Source organism: Dendrobates tinctorius, unplaced genomic scaffold, assembly GCF_039654945.1.
Source record: "Dendrobates tinctorius isolate UK_male_01 unplaced genomic scaffold, ASM3965494v1 ptg000158l, whole genome shotgun sequence".
Lineage (NCBI taxonomy): Eukaryota > Metazoa > Chordata > Amphibia > Anura > Dendrobatidae > Dendrobates > Dendrobates tinctorius.
In genome coordinates, this window is record NW_027361825.1 from 26,458,816 (window position 1) to 26,477,614 (window position 18,799).

General features: G+C 48.7%; 1 protein-coding gene across 1 annotated transcript in view; it reads right to left on the bottom strand.

Moving 5' to 3' along the window:
• AXL (AXL receptor tyrosine kinase) overlaps positions 1-15,796 on the bottom strand; it is a 117,682-nt gene extending 101,886 nt beyond the window's left edge. The window contains exons 1-4 of the mRNA XM_073549159.1: positions 15,504-15,796; positions 3,179-3,310; positions 2,203-2,325; positions 1,075-1,164 (exon numbers count right to left, since the gene is read on the bottom strand). The gene's annotated coding sequence lies outside the window, so the exon portion shown is untranslated. The remainder of the gene's footprint in view (positions 1-1,074; positions 1,165-2,202; positions 2,326-3,178; positions 3,311-15,503) is intronic.
• Between the last annotated feature and the right edge of the window lie 3,003 nt (positions 15,797-18,799).

An 18,799-nucleotide genomic window follows, 5' to 3' on the forward strand; every position in this document is an offset into this window, starting at 1 on the left:
TATCTAATCCTATCCTGTGTGATACTGACTGCTGAGCTGTGTATCTAATCCTATCCTGTGTGATACTATCTGCTGAGCAGTGTATCTAATCCTATCCTGTGTGATACTGTTTGCTGAACCTTGTATCTAATCCTATCCTGTGTGATACTATCTGCTGAGCAGTGTATCTAATCCTATCTTGTGTGTTACTTTCTGCTGAGCCGTGTATCTAATCCTATCCTGTGTGATACTGTCTGCTGAGCCGTGAATCTAATCCTATCCTGTGTGATACGGACTGCTGAGCCGTGTATCTAATCTTATCCTGTGTGATACTGACTGCTGAGCTGTGTATCTAATCCTATCCTGTGTGATACTGACTGCTGAGCTGTGTATCTAATCCTATTCTGTGTGATGTTGACTGCTGAGCTGTGTATCTAATCCTCTCCTGTGTGATACTGTCTGCTGAGCTGTGTATCTAATCCTATCCTGTGTGTTACTGTCTGCTGAGCCGTGTATCTAATCGTATCCTATGTGATACTGTCTGCTGATCCGTGTATCTAACCCTATCCTGTGTGATACTGACTGCTGAGCTGTGTATCTAATCCTATCCTGTGTGGTACTGACTGCTGAGCTGTGTATCTAATCCTATCCTGTGTGTTACTGTCTGCTGAGCCGTGTATCTAATCGTATCCTATGTGATACTGTCTGCTGATCTGTGTATCTAACCCTATCCTGTGTGATACTGACTGCTAAGCTGTGTATCTAATCCTCTCCTGTGTGATAGTGTGTGCTGAGCTGTGTATCTAATCCTATCCTGTTTGATACTGTCTGCTGAGCAATGTATCTAATCCTATCCTGTGTGATACTATCTGCTGAGCTGTGTATCTAATCCTGTGTGATACTGACTGCTGAGCTGTGTATCTAGACTGTTGTGACCCAGGATTAATCCCCACGCACCATTTTCTGTGCCCCCCCGTAATCATAATAAAACAAACTCGGAAAACCATATGATGGGTGAAGGTCGGTCACATCTTTATTGAATGCTTTGTAAACAGCCATTTTGAAGGCACGTAACTTCTCTTAACACGCGCTCACCGCCAAATGCCCTGCTCCGTATTCGCAGACAAGTCGGCCGGCAAGCCGTAACTTCGTGCCTTTCCTTCCTTCACCGCTGTGACTTGCAATCTATAATAAACAGAACAAATTGAACATTACTAACACACATAAAAATAATAGGGAGGGAGGGTGGGACAAGCACTTCCAGGATGAGACCCCAGGGGAAAGAGGAAGGGCAGCCTCGGACCCACTGTTATATACCCACAGGAAGGGGCTGTGCTAACCCCTTCCTGGTCTCATTGGGCACCTCAACTCAACCCCCGCCCCACCAAGACACAGGGTGGGCAAAACATTCTCTATGAGGGAAGGGGAGGGGGAGAGAGGCACAACAGTCAGTGGCACCTCTCCTTATACAGTACAGTGCCATCCAGACTGTTGTGACCCAGGATTAGTCCCCACGCACCATTTTCTGTGCCCCCCCGTAATCATAATAAAACAAACTCGGAAAACCATATGATGGGTGAAGGTCGGTCACAGCTTTATTGAATGCTTTGTAAACGGCCATTTTGAAGGCACGTAACTTCTCTTAACACGCGCTCGCCGTCAAATGCCCTGCTCCGTATTCGCAGACAAGTCGGCCGGCAAGCCGTAACCGTGCCATTCCTTCCTTCACCGCCACGGAGGATCCTGTTTTTTAAACAGGACTCCGACCCCCACCCATCAATAACAGGGCTTGCTCAATACCATCCTGCAAACCAGATAAAAAGATATCAAGCCCGATATCGTTCAGATGTACCCTGTCAGGCCTTAACAGGGCACTGTTATCCCCTTCCAGCTGTCTGTGCCGAACGACCACACCGAACCTGTCGCGCACAAACTTAGAGATGCGGGCATTAATCGACCTCCTTGTGCGTTCGACTGCCATACCATCACGAGCCCCTTGCCACACCGCCCTTGGGACGATCTCAGACCACACCAAAATGAGTTCCTGGAAAAACCCATGGAAGCGTTCCATATCAGCCCGCATCATAGTTAACAGCTCCGCCACCTTGTACGAGCACAGATCGTTTCCCCCCGCGTGCAAGACCAAAATGACCGGCCCACGCGCTCCTCTTGCAACCGAAACAACCTCCGGCAGAACTTGCGGCCATTGCAAGCCCCTAATACCTCTCCACATGAAGTCCACGTCCCGAAATCCAAGGTGACGTCCACCTGGGCGACATTTGGCCCGTTGCGCAGCCCAGAAAATATAAAAGTGGCCCAATAACCAAACAGTCGGTCTGACGGAACCTGCAGAAAAGAAAATTGTTAATACAACAAATCCGGACGAATATAACGAGCAAAGCATGTCGATCGCCATCTCCCAATCCTTTGAACCTCCGCATCTGGAAGACCTTCCCTGGCCGCTTCCGTAGCAGCCCCGATCCTGAAAGAATGGGTGCCATACTCACCAGCTGGAACTCCTAAACCCTTCAAACATTTATTAAACACGGCGTGAAATTGGTACCTGGTTAAAGGTGACAGATCAAAATGCATGAAAAAGAAACTACCCCCTTTTCTCATAGCCACAGATGCCTTAAGCATCGCGACCGGACACCTCGAGGATGTGGCGGCATGTAGCAAAACCCAGGAACCCCGACCCAATGGATCGGTCTTTGACTTACGAATTCTTACGCGAACTGACCCTTCCGAAAAAAAACCACGTCCTCGAACCGCAAGCCACACCCCAAATCGAGCTTTGAACGAGGAACCAATTCCCCCACCCTCAAGGCCCCAAAAAATGCTAAACCAAAAGCCGCAGACAACATAGCTGCTTCAAACGCAGAACTGCACACTTCATCCAACATGGATATAAGTTGACTAAGGAGGACTAGCGACACAGGGCGCAGGCACTCATTACTAGGCTGGACCCTCCTCCAACCCTTCATAGCCTGTCTAACAACAAAACATTTTGTAATGTCAGACCAACCCAATAACTGAAAATGAAACGCAACCCCCGACAGGCGCTGCTGCGCTGATGTGCCCGATAAACCCATCTTAGTCAGTTGACACAAGTACTCAATCGTAACTTGCAATCTGGAATTCTCGCACGCCTGAACCGGCCTCTTGCCCGCCAACTGGCACCATTCCGCCCATGCCTTACCGTACGCTCGCAATGTTGATTGGGAAACAGAGGAACGAACAAGGGACATCAATTGTTCCCGACCACATCCCACAGGACCGCCAGGCAACTGAAATCCACCGTCAGGGCATTGGGGCCATGAGCCATGGAAACCTGAAAATCAGAAAATTCAGAGAGGTTACAAGAAAAAGCATCATGGTCCTGCACAAGTTGAACCCGAAGCCAAATATTAAACCGCAAACATAACAGAGCCAACCTATGCAGAAGGCCTAAGACCGGCAAAGACCTGGATAACATGTGATTAATACATCTGGACACCCCCGGGTTAACAGATCTCAACTGAATTTCTTGATTGCACAGTAAGGGTACCGTTACACCTAGCGATGCTCCAGCGATCCCGACCAGCGATATGACGCGGTCAGGATCGCTGGTGCATCGCTAGGTGGTCGCTAGTGAGCTGCCACACAGGCAGATCTCACCAGCGACATCGCTGGGGACGGGGGTCGCTACTTACCTATCAGACGCGGCGATCCTGCGTCCTCCCGCCCCGGCTCCATGCGTCACTCGTCGGCGCCACAGGAAGCCCCAGCAGGAAGTGGCCGATGTACAATGGTCCAGGAGCTTCTTGCGCGATCAGCGATAACCAGCGGGGGGAGCTGGTCAGAGGTAAGTATCACATGCTGCGATATCGCTAGCAATATCGCTGCAACGCCACAAAATCGGTGACTTTACAGCGATATTGCTAGCGATATCGCATTGTGTAACGGGGGCTTTACTCACCCCACAACTCAATCAAGACAACAATCGGAAAAATCTCACATAGGGTCCTGTCATGACAAAAACCCGAACTAAACCAAAACTCTGGCCAATCCTTCCTGCACCGCCGATTACCAAAACCTGTCACGAAACCCCCAACCCCGTCCCCTGCTGCAAACAGGCTCAGTTCCTGGCGCGGTAACATGAAGCAAGTGTGACCATTGAATGTATTCAAAAAGGAAAGCCACACCTCCAAATCCGCCTTCATGGCCCTCGTGACCCACACCCTGTGGTGGGGGCTAATTGCTCCTTTCGTAGCCAGCGACAAACGTCGCGAGAACGCCCTGCCTACCGGCATGACTCTGCTCGCTAAAACCAACAGACCAAGCAATGCTTGAAGTTGCAACAATGTAACCTTACTAACTGCCATGAAACCTTCGATCAGAGAAACCAATTTCTGAATCATTTCACTGGGTAACCGAAAAACCTTAGCCACAGTGTCAATTTCAATGCCAAGGAAAGACAAAACTTTTACCGGACCAATGGTCTTTTCTGGAGACAAAGGAACACCAAACTTCTGCGCAATCGCCGTGAACGTGGAAAGCAACCTGCTACACACATCTGAATCGTTGGGGCCCACGAAAAGGAAGTCATCCAGATAATGAGTAACTGACCTGTCTCCTGATTCCCATCTCACCACCCATTCCAAAGAGGAACTGAAAAGCTCAAAATAATAGCACGAAATAGAACACCCCATGGGGAGACACATATCAAAATAAAACTCCCCTTCAACTTGACAACCCAACAAATGAAAACAATCCGGATGCACAGGCAAAAGACGAAAAGCAGAATTGATATCTGATTTCGCTAACCACGCTCCTTCGCCCGCGCTCCTGATTAAAGCCACAGACCTGTCAAAAGACGCATACGATACAGACGCATCGTCTGACGAAATTCCGTCATTCACCGAAAACCCCTTTGGGTGCGAAAGATGGTGAATTAAGCGAAAGGAACCCGGTTCTTTCTTTGGAACCACTCCCAGGGGTGATACTCTAAAATCCTGAAACGGCGGGGACAAAAATGGTCCAGCCATCCTACCCAGTGCTACCTCCTTCTGTACTTTTGCCAATAAAACATCCGGATGCTCCCGCGCAGACTTCAAATTTGACGAAAACTCGGGGGACCTGTGCAATTTAAACGGGATGAAAAAACCTTCCGAGAAACCAAAACGCAGCTGACCTGCCGCCTCCTTGTTAGGATACCGTTCTAGCCACGGCTCAATTGCGACTACGTTCACCGGTGTCTTTCCTCTCATTTTGCTGTGGCTTGGCTGGCAGCTTTCCCGCGGGGCGGGCACACCTAGCCGCCGGGTGGGAACCACCACAAGAGGAACACTCATGCCTAAATTTGCAGAGACAGTAAAATCGACAGTGTCCCTCATTGAACAACCAACAGGCCCCGGGTCTCCGCACGACCACTGAACTGGCACCTGTTGAACCCTGTACAGCGGCCGCTGATGGAAAGGGATGTTGTTTCTGCGTCATCATAAGGTGCAACTAAACCTCAGTCGCCTTAACCCCCCAACCGATGTCTGGGTGGAGGGCTAACCGCCTCCTAAACTCCTCATTATACCTCCACCACGCTGAACCACCGTGAGCCTTATACGAGTTGTAGATCATGTCCTGATAGATGAACAACTCTGAGCATCTACCCGGGTGCTTCTGACCCATCACACAACCCAATACAGCAAAAGCTTGCAACCAATTCATAGTTTTCGCCACCTTCTGGCGCACTCTCTCCGAAAACTGCTCAGCAGGTCTCCTTTCCCTATCTACAGTGAGTTGATCCACTGAAATCAGCGACCAAATATCTACATAGTCATTGCTCCAGATCTTTTTAGTATCGCCATCTAAATGCGATCCCAGAGCACTGACCCCACAGAACATGGTATCCTTGTACACCCCGGCAAGCGGGGAATCAGCCTTATTACACTCCTTCCCCGCATCCGCTGTAGAGGGCAATTGCCCGATCAACCTCCTCAACACAGATAACACCGCTGCATTGCCCGCACTTGCAGAACCCCACAGGGAACACTCACCCAGATTCACCGTCGGAGGAGGGACTCCCACAGGTGGAGGAACTCCGGCTCCCGGATAACTCGCCTGGGTGCTGATGTGATGACTTGTAGCCTCGAGAGGTACCATCTCAACCAGGCTGGAAGTCCTTGACGGAGCCCTCGACCCCCGGGAGGAGGATTAAGAGCATGTTCGGGACTCACAGACGTGCTGGACACCTCAGACTCTGAAGATGGAGAGCCATGCCTCGAGGACCGGGTACGACGGCGACCCCGAGAGGACGCATTTCGGCTGGAGTGCTTTGATTTCTTACGCCTCCCTGAAGTATGCCTATCGTGATGACGCGACTGCGGGGATGAGGAATCAAGGGAAGAAGAGGAGGATCTCCGGCGTCTATGCTGTTCCCGCCTCCCCCCCGTGGGTAAGGGCTCACAGCCCCCGATAAAAGAGCCTCCCCTCCACCACCAACTACAGCGGGAGCCGGAGCCGTGTTGTGTACCAAAGCCCCATGCATGCTACCCCCATGTGAGGCAGGGCCAAGCACTGTAGTACTTGGCAGGGCTAAACCCGCGGCGGGTGATTGTGGCTGCGTGCCCCATGATCCTGCTGCCTGTGACTCTATGGCCGCATTCTGCTCCCCTCCCCCGTGCACGGAGGGCTGACTAATGCCCTGCTCTCCTGCAGACGCAGAGGAAGAAGCACTGTGCCTCCCTCCCTTCCTGCAACCCTGCGGGCTAGATGAAATCACCCCCGTAGGCAGCAAGACCACCCCACTCCCCAATACCGCCGCTACTGACGGTGTCCTCTCCCAATCCCCAGGCAGCGGCGGGCAATACCGCGGCTCCCTCACTGACTGGCGCGCTCTGCCGCCACGTGCAGAAGCCGCCGCTAACCTCGAGACGCAGGGCCGGAAGTCGGTGGGCGGGGACTTCCGCTTCACCGCGCGCCGCCGGGATACAGCGGCCGACACCGGCCAGGCGTCTTTCAGCCGCAGTGGAGGGCGGGAGCGCCGCGTGGACCACCTGCCTCCTTGCGGCCCCGCTCCCGCTGGCTGCTCTAGAAGAACTGCCGCGGCAGCGGCCGAACCAACCCCCGATGCAGCAGCGGCCATGTCGGGTATTCCCACAGATGCCGGGGCCTGCCCAGATGACAGGTGACAACCCATCTCTGCTAAGACACTGTGCAGCCATGACTCCCCTTCCCTCTGGACACGCTGACGCAAAGCCTCAATCAGTGGATCTGACATGCTGTTACAAGACAGTGCTCGGACAAGCACTTCCAGGATGAGACCCCAGGGGAAAGAGGAAGGGCAGCCTCGAACCCACTGTTATATACCCACAGGAAGGGGCTGTGCTAACCCCTTCCTGGTCTCATTGGGCACCTCAACTTAACCCCCGCCCCACCAAGACACAGGGTGGGCAAAACTTTCTCTATGAGGGAAGGGGAGGGGGAGAGAGGCACAAGTCAGTGGCACCTCTCCTTATACAGTACAGTGCCATCCATTCTTATCCTGTGTGATACTGACTGCTGAGCTGTGTATCTAATCCTATCCTGTGTGATACTGTCTACTGAGCTTTGTATCTATTCCTATCCTGTGTGATACTGACTGCTGAGCCGTGTATCTAATCCTCTCCTGTGTGTTGCTGTCTGCTGAGCTGTGTATCTATTCCTATCCTGTGTGATACTGACTGCTGAGCTGTGTATCTAATCCTATCCTGTGTGTTACTGTCAGCTGACCTGTGTATCTAATCCTCTCCTGTGTGATACTGTCTGCTGAGCCGTGTATCTAATCCTATCCTGTGTGATACTGTCTGCTGAGCCGTGTACCTAATCTTATTATGTGTGTTACTCTCCGCTGAGCTGTGTATCTAATCCTATCCTGTGTGATACTGACTGCTGAGCCGTGTATCTAATCCTATCCTGCGTGATACTGTCTGCTGAGCTGTGTATCTAATCCTATCCTGTGTGATACTGTCTGCTGAGCTGTGTATCTAATCCTATCCTGTGTGATACTGTCTGCTGAGCTGTGTATCTAATCCTATCCTGTGCGATACTGTCTGCTGAGCCGTCTATCTAATCCAATCCTGTGTGTTAGGCTGGGATCACACTACAGTTTGTGATGCGAGAAACTCTATAGCAGCTATGCAACATTATGAAGAAGAATAGCACGGGCACAGTCTGACAGGTGCTGGATAAGACCGGAGCACCTGGGAAATTGCAGTTTATGACAGCAGTAAGAACAGGAAGGAATATGTGGTCCAAAAGTCATGCAGGGCGCAGAATATTCACCATGTGGCAGATCTTAAATAGGGCTGAAGCTTACAAATTTGGGGCAAAATGGATGACCGGGATCCCCTATGTCTTGAGGTCCTACAGTAGTGATGCTGCAGTACCGCCAAGGGCGCTACTACCCCGTAATGTGCGTGAGGACAAAGAAAGCAGAAAAGGGAAAGTGCAGGAGGAATGCTGTGTGGACTGTAATGTAACTGATGTGTCTGGGACCGTTGAAGAGAAAAGGAAAATTGTTTGGTTGGCATCTGAACCGGTATCTGTGTCCGTTCTTTCTACCCTATGCACAGAAGCTGAGTGTGCAGTAGCTGTGCAACACCGCAGCAAAATTCCTGATGGTGAACCAGAACCCCGAACAGGTACACCGGTAGAAGCTGATTTTTGTGTGGGAAGAGGCCAGGACACCAAGGCACTGGTGTCTTCGGTCACGACTACCGTCCTGGCCCCTTCTTACACTGCCGCCAGCACTCAGGACTGGAGCTGCGACTGCATAGAAATACATGCAGCTGCAGCGCCGGTCCTGAGTGCTGGCGGTAGCGCCGGGTGTCGATGCGAGAGACTCGTGCGAGTTTCTTGCATCACACATGGTAGTGTGATCCCGGCCTTACTGTCTGCTGAGCTGTGCATCTAATCCTATCCTGTGTGTTACTGTCTGCTGAGCCGTGCAACTAATCCTATCCTCTGTGATACTGGGCTGTGTATCTAATCCTATCCTGTGGGTTACTTTCTGCTGAGCCATGTATCTAATCCTATCCTGTGTGATCCTGGGCTCCCCCTGCAGTCTGTGTCAGAGGGTGGTCTGTGTCGACACGGTAATAAATTGTGTTATTTCCAGCTTTACAGTCTACAAGGAAAACTGCTGCTCATAGCAACCAATCACAGCTCAGCTTCTTTTAAACCGCTCTAGTGAAATGAAAGATGCTTAGTGATTGGCTGCTATGTGGAGTGGGCATGGCCGATACACACACATACACTCATTTTTATATACATACATATATATCTTTATATATAATTGTCTAATTCTGTCTGTCTGCAATGGAAATCCCGCCTTGCTGATTGGTCACGGCAGTTAGGCCGCGACCAATCAGCGACAGTTGCTTAGTCATCACGGCAACACAGCTGCATTGCTTATTGTACAGGCACATTACAGCCGTTAAAGGCATCACTGCTGCGTCGCTCATTACACTGGCACAGTCTTGTACATATTCTGGAGTACAATACATTAGGTAACAGCAGAACAGTGACTGCAGCTCTGGGTGAAACTGGAGTACAATACATTAGGTAACAGCAGAACAGTGACTGCAGATCTGGGTGTAACTGGAGTACAATACATTAGGTAAGATCTGAACAGTGACTGCAGCTCTGGGTGTAGCTGGACTACAATACATTAGGTAAAAGCAGAACAGTGACTGCAGCTCTGGGAGTAACTGGAGTACAATACATTAGATAACAGCAGAACAGTGACAGTAGCTCTGGGTGTAACTGGAGTACAATACATTAGGTAACAGCAGAACAGTGACAGCAGCTCCGGGTGTAACTGGAGTACAAAACATTAGGTAAAAGCAGAAAAGTGACTGCAGCTCTGGGTGTAACTGGACTACAATACATTAGGTATCAGCAGAACAGTGACTGCAGCTCTGGGAGTAACTGGAGTACAATACATTAGATAACAGCAGAACAGTGACATCAGCTCTGGGTGTAACTGGAGTAGAAAACATAAGGTAATAGCAGAGCAGTGACTGCAGCTCTGGCTGTAACTGGAGTACAATACATTAGGTAACAGCAGAACAGTGACAGCAGCTCCGGGTGTTACAGGAGTATAATACACTAGATGGTGGCCCGATTCTATCGCATTGGGTATTCTAGAGTCTCTGTTAAAATAAAAAATAGTTATATACTCACCTTCTGATGGCCCCGGACTCTTTCTCTCCTCTCACCACGCTCCCGGCATCTTCCGGTCCCAGTAATGCTTAGCAAGAAGGGCCGGAGATGACGTCACTCTCACGTGAAGGCGACGTCATCAGCCGTGTTTCGCGCAAAGCATTACTGGGACCGGAAGATGCCGGGAGCATGGAGAGGGGAGAAAGAGTCCGGGGGCCGTCAGAAGGTGAGTATATAACTATTTTTTATTTTAACAGAGACTCTAGAATACCCGATGCGATAGAATCGGGCCACCATCTAGTGTATATATATATATATATATATATATATATACACACACACACACACGCACACAATTAAAATGTATAACACACTACCATACGTATTATAGTTTCTAAAGGAATGAAAATCAAAACTCATTGCAGTGCTCAGACAGCCTGATTTTTTATTTTTTTTATTTTCAGTACATCGGGTATATTTTAACATTTATTATGGTTATTCAGTGCCATCATATTCCACAGCTCTTTATAGATACTGTATTGTCATGTCTCTCCCCCTTGTGGCTCACAATGTAGATTCCCTATCAGTATGTCTGAAGTATATAGAGTCATCATGGCAACCATCACCACAGACAAATAAATCAAAATTTTTTTTTTATTAACCTATATTTTGGTTCACTATAGTGGAGCTATCACGGTACATGGGCTGCGCTTGTGGAAATGAGGAATCCTTTATGGTATAAAATGAACGTTTTTATTACACCAACACTTTTTGGTCCCAGACTGGCGCCTTTTTAAAGGTAGGAAACCAAATTCTTCATGACAAATTATTCCCTTTATACCTCCACTTAATTTCCCCATAACCTCAACATTAACCCCTGCTCTGCCCTGCATAGCTGAGCCATGTCTCTCCCGGGGCTACATTTTCTCTTTTCCGCAAGCGCAGCCCAGGTAGCGTGATCTCTCCACTAAAGTGAATTGCTTTCTGGAAGAATTTTTCCTGCAGCTGTGGATTTTAAGGCTCTTATTTGAGTTGTGTCCAAACTCAACCACCACAGGTGAGCACTATCGTCACTCTCACCCCCTCTCTTTACTCTTGCAGTATTGCATTATTATGCGTTTCTGTCCCAACCAGATCTCAGTACTCTATATTTTGATGGAATATGTCAAAGGAATATGTCCAAAGTACCTTTAAAGAGTTGTCCAAGCACTTAATATTGATGACCTGTTCCTAGGATAGGTCATAAATATAAAACCACTGACGTCCATCAGCCAATTCCACCACTATTCAGCTGTTATTGGCCGAATGTAAACATTGAATGGCGCTAAACAGCACAGCTCTGTTCCGTGTGTAGTGGCTGCTGCCGGGTACTGCAGAACAGATCCTATTGAAGGAAATAGGAGCTGATTAGCAGTTCTCAGCAGCTGATAGTACATTTTGAATGGCACTGTGTGGTTTCACTTCATTCATTGTTTACATCTGCCCACTACTGGAGCCAATGTCAGCTTCATAACGGGAGTGTCAGGTGTTAGACCTCCAGCAATCTAAAGCCCCCCGTCTCACATAGCGAGATCGCTAGCGGGTCACAGATTTTGTGACGCAACAGCGACCTTGCCAGCTACCTTGTTACGTGTGACACGCAGCGGCGACCGCCCCCCCCCCCCCCCCCGCTGGATATCACTGATCGTGCTGGAATGTCCTGGGCCATTTTTTCATCGACGATGTCCTGCTGGCCAGCGCGCATCGCTGTGTTGGACACCGAGCGACCTCGTTAGCGACGCAGAACTCAGGGACGCAGGCGGGAATCGTCAGAAAAGCTGCTGTGTGACAAGGTACCAATGACCGCCAAGGTCGTTATATGGATCGCTGGATCGTTGCTGCGTCGCTGAAGATATCTGCCTGTTTGACAGCTTACTAGCGACCATTAGCGACGCACCAGCGATCCTTACCAGGTTGTATCGTTGTCGGGATAGCTGGTGCGTCGCTAAGTGAAACGGGACCCTAATATTGATGACCTATCCTAAGGGTAGGTTATCAATACTATAATCACTGTATATTAGAGGCATAGATGAACAAAGCTAAAAACCATGGCCCCTAGTCATCAAGACCGGTATTTTCTCACCAGTCTTGATGATGTGGGGTGTGGTGGAGTTAGACAATTTTGATTCATGAGTAGGACCTCTTCATGAATCCGGAGCATCTGACAAGCAACATAAACTTTAGTGTGCCACACCAGAAATCTTACACCAGTCCCTGGTAACACCAAAGCTCGTCATGAATTAGATGCCCCTCGCTGTACCCCTTCACACCCCATCCCTGCTCCTTTTGGCGTATCCGGAAGAAACTGGTGTGAAAATGTGAAAAGTCACAACATTTTTGCAGAACTCCGAACCCCGCTAAATTTTTAAAAGCAATTTACATCAGAATTCTGGCAAAATTGCTTTGACAGATTGAGGGCCTACGTTTTGATAATTGTCAATTTTTCGGAAATAAATTATCTGTCACATAGACAAAGGTGGATGATATGTAGATCCAAATCACCGCATGTTAGCCTCCGTTGCTTTTTCATATATGTCCGATCCTCCAGGACAGGTTACATGTAACCTGATAAAAAAAATGATCTTATAGTTACCCATGGAGTCAGTTTTGTGGCCATGTCTTTGGGGGCATCATTCAGTAAGTCGCTCTGAGCTGAATAAAGAAACATTGCGGTCATTCCCTGTAATGGACTCTGTATAGGCGCATAAAGTTCGCAACGTTATAAAAGCTTATGTCTCACTCTCACAACCTGAGCAATCTCTTTAGCTGATATGTGGCATCAACGTATTATTACAACCTTTTTTTGCATTTTGTCATTGAGAACAATTAAAAACCGACATAAACAGCGCTAACACTAAAAAAAAGTATGATGAAATAGATACAGCAAATTGGTTCCCTTCAATCAGCAAGAAAACAGTCACTTTGGTGCCACCTATAAGCAGCTACTCAACATCTGACCCATTGTAGAGACGGGACATATGACAAGGAAGCTCGATCCAAACCACAGACCCCATCGGTAGATCGCCTTGTTTCACAGACTTTGCTTCTCATCAGCACAAAGCAGGGTTCAAGGTGACTGGACGAGATATCTTTGAATTAGTTTTTTAAGTTCCTGGCACTATTGGTGGCGCTAGAGAAGTGCTTTTCTTCCTTTAAAAGAAGAACTCATATGCATACATTTAGCTAAGAAGCATTGCCTACATCTGATTATCTACCATTGCCTCCCAAAAGAAGAAATGCATAGGAAAAGTTTTCCTTGTTTGCTATGAAACTTCCTCAGGTGTAAAGAAATACTCCGTCTGCGGGATCCATATGGATAGTTAAGGCTGTAATGCTTCTCCTCTGTATCCCAACTCCTCGGGTAAGAGAAAACAGGGTTTCAACTCATCCTCCATTATGTCATTGGGTTTGGTTACCCTAGTAAAAAAGGGACTGGTGTTTGCATCTCTCCCAACAATTTTTATGTCAGTAAGCCAATTATTCACCCTCCTATTTGCCAACAATGTAGTTCCTCTGGAAAAGGGATAAAGGTGACTGTTCTGGTCACTCAATATGCATTGCCAGTTTATTATATCCTTCACCTTTTTAGGTTAGCACCAGCTATAAATTCTGGCCTTATGTTGGATGGTGGACAGTGTGCTCCCTTTAGTTGATACCTTTAGGTGCTCACCTACCAAATATTATTGGTCTTCATACAGGATCCAAAAAAACTTTTTAGGTCCCCTAGGCTATGGCTACTTTCACACTTGCTTTTTTTGCACTGCGTGCGCAGTGCAAACACGTATAAAAAACTCATCATGCGTTTATTATGCATTTTCTTATTTTTTGTGTATGGTTATTACAAAAAAAGCATGCTTTTTTGCGCTGACGTGCGCATGACTATGCGCACGTCAGCGCACCCATACACCCATAGACTATAATGTGTTTTTGGGTGAATTTCGTGCGCATGCGGTTTTTTGAGACAGGTCGGGCACACAAAAAACGCAACAGTATGCATTTTGTGCGCCCGGGCGCACACTACAAAAAAACGCATGCGCATACAAACGCATGACTATGCGCACCCCATGTTAAGTATAGGAAAAAAACGCATATATAGGTAAATACCATAAAAAAACGCTTTTATAATATTATGGTATAGTGACCAAATTGATGCTTAACCTAAAATCAGAGATATGCAATTTATAATGTGCAAATTGTATTTTCAGTTCAAATCCTGTTCCTCTCTGAAAAGGCTATTTGTATATTTAATTTCCGAGAGGAGCATTGCATGGCCTGTTAGGCTCCTTATCCTGGCATGTCAGGCATGTCACTGCACAAGGAGAGTTGTTATCCCTTATATACCAGTCAAGAGGCCTCTCATACAGCTAAATCAGATCTCTTGCCTTGCACTGAGGAGGGGCAAAAAACACACCTCTTCAAATAGAGTATCTGATTTGGCTTTTATAATAAGTCATGTGGCAAGGCTTGCTAAAGGGTCATTACTGACTTTTAGGATTGCTACTTCCAGAAGGTGTTTTCTTCCTGTCTGAAGAGACAAATTGCATATTTAATTTCCCAGGTCTATAAATCTCATTACATTGGCATGTCACTCTCCACAAGTAAAGACGTTATCCCTTAAACCGCAATTTATAAAAAAAAAATAGTCACATCCAAGAGTCAGAGTTAGACTGGAGTCACACTAACCTGCGCAAAATACGGTCAGTATTTTACATGCGTAATACGGATGACAGACCCCTAAACAGTGCTCCGTATGTCATCCGTAATCAAGGTGTGGTCGCGTATTTTGCGCATGTAAGCTTCAGTATGTAATCCGTATGGCATCCGTATGGTGAGATTTTCTCGCAGGCTTGCAAAATGGACATATAATGGAGCCCTATGGCAGTTTTAATAAAGAAATGAAAGAATAGATATAGACACATAGAATGCGTATATATATATATATGTATTCTATGTGTATATATCTATTCTTTCATTTCTTTATTAAACCTGTCAGTGTGAGATTACTGTATAGCGCACTGAATTGCCACCTTTGCTAAAAGACACCTGGTGCGTATTTCTCGCAGGTCACACGTGTGGTCCGTGTGTAATCCGTATTTTTTGCGCACCCATAGACTTGCATTGGCGTACTACGGGCGTAGTACACTGACAATCGCAGCATGCTGCGATTGGCACGGAGCGTAGAATACGGATGAGAAATATATACCTGGTGCGAGGGACCCCATAGAGAATCATTTGTCCGTGTGTAATGCGTGCTTTTAGCGCCTCTCACTCTCCCGTATTCCTCGCCAGTGTGACCCCGGCCTTACCAAGGTACTCCTTTATAAACGATAAGTTCATGTGATCTGTACCACCGGACACATCACATACACCTTCGGCCAATCCTGATTTCTCCTCATCATCTTCTTCACACTGATTGGCAATATAACCAACCGGGCATTTTCCCGCTGGGCCGCTGTCACGTGGGCCGCGGGCGGCAGCGCCCGATCATCTGGCCGCTTGCCAGCTGCTGCGGCCACTGTTGCTCCTGCAGCACGGCGGCGGTGATAGTTTCAAGTTCCTCCGGCACTGCAGGGAGAGAAGCCGCCACGCCCCCCATCCTCGCCTTAGCATGAGACCCCCTCCCCCCCGCAGCCACTCACAGCGTTGCACTCGATTGCCTGCTCGCTCTGTTCGCAGGACCTGTGATGAGGTCACAGGAGGGGAGGAGTCAGGGGGTCACATGATCAGGAGCCTTTGTCCAGACCCGATCATGTCACCCCTGACTCCGCCCCTCCTGTGACCTCATCACAGGTCCTGTGCGCTCAGCCTTGCCTCTACCGTCTGCAAGACTCTGCTTTGCTGTTGTCATGGTGCTGGTTGAGGTAAGTATGTGTGGGGTCAGGATTTACAGTGTGGATGTAGCAGAGCTGTGTGTGTATGTGGTGTACGGAGCGGAGCCGTGTGTACGAGGTGTACGTAGCGGAGCCGTGTGTGTACGATGTGTACGGAGCGGAGCCGCGTGTGTACGAAGTGTACGGAGCAGTGCCGTGTGTGTTTGAGGTGTACGGAGCGGAGCCGCGTGTGTATGAGGTGTACGGAGCGGAGCCGCGTGTGTGCGAGGTGTACGGAGCAGAGCCGTGTGTGTTTGAGGTGTACGGAGCGGAGCTGTATGTGTACGAGGTGTACGGAGCGGAGCCGCGGGTGTACGAGGTACGGAGCGGAGCCGCGTGTGTACGAGGTGTACGGAGTGGAGCCGCCTGTACGAGGTGTACGGAGAGGAGCCGCGCGTGTACGAGGTGTACGGAGAGGAGCCGCGCGTGTACGAGGTGTACGGAGAGGAGCCGCGCGTGTACGAGGTGTACGGAGCGGAGCCGCGCGTGTACGAGGTGTACGGAGCGGAGCCGCGCGTGTACGAGGTGTACGGAGCGGAGCCGCGCGTGTACGAGGTGTACGGAGCGGAGCCGCGCGTGTACGAGGTGTACGGAGCGGAGCCGCGCGTGTACGAGGTGTACGGAGCGGAGCCGCGCGTGTACGAGGTGTACGGAGCGGAGCCGCGCGTGTACGAGGTGTACGGAGAGGAGCCGCGCGTGTACGAGGTGTACGGAGAGGAGCCACGCGTGTACGAGGTGTACGGAGAGGAGCCGTGTGTGTGTACGAGGTGTACGGAGCGGAGCCGCGCGTGTACGAGGTGTACGGAGAGGAGCCGCGCGTGTACGAGGTGTACGGAGAGGAGCCGCGCGTGTACGAGGTGTACGGAGAGGAGCCGTGTGTGTGTACGAGGTGTACGGAGAGGAGCCGCGCGTGTATGAGGTGTACGGAGAGGAGCCACGCGTGTACGAGGTGGACAGAGTGGAGCCGTGTGTGTATGAAGTGGAGCCATATGTGTACGGGATGTACGGAGCGGAGCCAAGTGTGTACAAAGCATACAAAGCTGGCTTTTCCCACGGACACAGGAGTACACGGCAGAGTCCCGAGGAGCATTTTAAAACACACACATGACGTTCCACCTGAAGTGATGTGCTGGAAGCTGACCGGAAATGAGATAATTTCTTGAGGAGATTGTGACGGAACCAGGAATGCTTCAGATCCATCACCGTGTCCTCCTCCGACAGCGCAGACAGCAGGATCGCCTTGGAATCGGAGATGCCGGCCATGTGAGCGGATCATGATAGGTCCTGCACCGGGAGGCTTAGGTGGGCACTACAATGGGAGCCGGGCTGCTATAGTATCTTTGTAGAATCTTTCTTTATTTCTTTCTTTCTCTCTCTGTTCTTTCTTTCTCTCTCTGTTTTTTCTTCCCCTCTTTCTTTTTCTTTCCTCTCTTTCTCTCTGTTCTTTCTTTTCTTTACTTCTTTCTTTCTCTCTCTGTTCTTTCTCTGTCTCTCTCTGTTCTTTCTTTCTTTCCCCTCTTTCTTTCTCTCTCTGTTCTTTCTCTTTCTCTCACTGTTCTTTCTTTGTCTCTCACTGTTCTTTCTTTCTTTCCCCTTTCTTTCTCGCTCTCTCTGTTTTCTTTTTTCTCTCTCTCTCCCTGTTTTCTCTCTTCCTTAGTGCCAGTCAGTGTGCCCATAATGCCAGCCACTGTGCCCTCAGTACCAGTCAGTGTGATCAGCAGTGCTAAATGGGTGCGATTAGGTGTGGACATGGGTGTGACTAGTTGTGAAATGGGTGTGGCTGGGCGTGGCCAAAATTTGCAGTCTTTGTCCATCTTTCCCTTCTTCAAAAGTTGGGAGGTATGATACGGGCGGCTATGACCAGGGGGTCTGGTTGCCCAATAGAGAGCAGTTCTGCCAGGAATTCTGTAATCATGCATACAAAAGGGGACAGAGATTTGGGAGGAGTACTGTACCTAAAAGCAATAAATAGGACTGAGCTGAAATCCTGGGCACAGCTCTGACTACATGTTAAATAGTCGTGTTAATCTCCTCTCACTTCTTGTAAACTACAAGTGTACAAAGATATTATATAGTCACCATGTGACTAGTGGGCCTGTGTAACTTCAAATGCCAGGACTGAATTTTAGTCCCAGTCCGGCCCTGTTCACACATAACTGTGAGGGATTGAAGTTAACCTATTAAACCTGATAATGGGTTTCTCTGTATTTTTTGGGCTAGCCCTCTCATTAAAGAGACCTGACCTTATGACCTGGAAGGTTAAAGCAACACAATTAACCCTACAAGGAAGGGTGTGAATGATGCCTGAAACACTGGACAAAGTTTGATCCTATCCCTAGAGGTGTAGAACAGTCTGTGTCCTGGTGCTAAGAGTTATTTGATAACCTAATGGTCGAGGGACATCATGGGTGGCGCATTAAGGACTTAAGTCCCTTGGATGTCCAGAACTCATTAAACAAGACTTTTGTGACAGACACAAGGACATCAGATCTTGGTTGTAAGCAAAGAAAGTAATATGTAGAAAGGACATTTTCCTCTCTTTAAAGGGAATCTCTAACAGAATCCAAAGCTTTTCCCCTGTATCCGGATAGGGATAGAGAGTCCTCTAGACTTTTGTCAACTATTACAGAATTTACGGTTAGCTACCAAAAGAAAGAGAAACCTCCTAGAGTAGTTGATAAGTCTCTCAGGTTCCGATGAATCTTCCCGGAAAGCAGATTTGGAAGCTTTGG